Genomic DNA, 1,758 nt, shown 5'->3' on the forward strand with positions numbered 1-1,758 from the left:
AGCAACCTGGATATGCAGTTGATAAGAGATTGCTTGCTGGAGGGGAAGAGGACTGAAAATATTTACTGATGAAGATCAAAGACCACCACCTTCAGTATGGATTGCACCTCAAAGAAATGTTAAAAAAAAAAAAATTCACAACTGAAACCATAAATACACCATGATAAATGGAGAAAAGATTAAAGTTGTCTAAAACTTCATTTTTAATTGGCTCCACTATGTATGTGAAGGAATCCTACAGGTGTGGCGCTACAGGTTAATGCACTGGAACACAAGGCCAGTTTGAACTGTAAGTGTGGCAGTCTAAGCTCATCAGCTGTTCCTCAGAAAACTTATACAGGGTTGCTATGGGTCAGAACCTATTAGATGGCACTTAAAAAAAGACAACAAAATGCATGTTTTTTGTAGGACGTTTATTGTAGAACAATAAATAAGGAATACCATAAAGAATTGATGCATTTGTTTTACAGTGTTGGAAAAGAATATTAAAAGTACCAAAGACAAAGAAATCTGAGTTGGAAAAAGTACAGCCAGAATACTCATGAGAAGCCAGGATGGCAAGACTCTGTCTCTCATACTTCAGACATGTTATCAGGAGGGATCAGTTACAGGAGAAGAAGGACATCATGTTTGGGAAAAATGAAAGATCTGCAATAAAGTGGAAGACCTCCCAATCAGATAAATTGGCACAATGGCAGCAGCAATAGACTCAAGTATAACAACGATTATCAGGATGATGCAGGACTGGGCAAAGTCTCATGCTCTTGTGCAAAAGAACACTATGAGATGTCACCTAATAACAACAACAACAATCTAGATGAATCCTCTTTTGATTTTTATTTTTTTTCTTTCATTACATTTAAGTTTCAATATTCAGGTCATATGTAGAATACCTCAAAGTCTATATTTTTATGATTTTTCCTCATGATTAGATACAGGTTAATCATTTTCAGTAGTTATGTTTTTCTTGCATCTCACAAAAGATCCATAATGTCAGTTTGTGTCATTATTGGTGATGCTACTTAAATAACTCAATTAAGGTAGTGCTTACTTTCCTGTTTCTCAATAACATTTCATCAATGCTTGAAGTATTCCTTGATAATACATTGGGTTTAGAAAATGTTGGTTATAAACAAAATGAGAAAAGTTGCAAACATCCATTCATAATCGGAACATGGAATGTATGAAGCAGGAATCTAGGAAAATTGGAAGCTGTCAAAAATGGAATGGAATACATAAACATTGATACTAGGGAATAGTGATTTGAAATGGATTGATATTGGCCATTGTGGATCTGACAATCACATGGCTTACCATGCCATGAATGACAAATTGAAGAGAAGTGATGTCGTATTCATCATCAAAAACATTTCAACATCTATTTGATGTATGACACTGGATGTGAGAGGATAATATCTATATGCCTCTAAGGAAGACCATTTAATACCACTAATATTCAAAACTATGCCCCAATCACAAAGCCAGTAATGATGAAATTGAAGAATTCTACCAACTTCTTCAGTCAGAAATTGATCAAATGTGCCATCAAGATGTATTGATGATTACTGGTAAATAGAATTAATGGAAAATATGCCCTTGGTGATAGAAACTATGCTGGAGATAGCATGATCTAGTTTTGCAATACCAGTAACTTCTTCATTGTGGTACCCTTTTAAAACAGCTTAAATTAGACTGCTATGCAAATGGACTTCAAAGTCGAATACGCAGATATCAAATTGACTACATCTGTGGAAAGAG

Source organism: Chrysochloris asiatica, unplaced genomic scaffold, assembly GCF_000296735.1.
Source record: "Chrysochloris asiatica unplaced genomic scaffold, ChrAsi1.0 scaffold00120, whole genome shotgun sequence".
NCBI lineage: Eukaryota > Metazoa > Chordata > Mammalia > Afrosoricida > Chrysochloridae > Chrysochloris > Chrysochloris asiatica.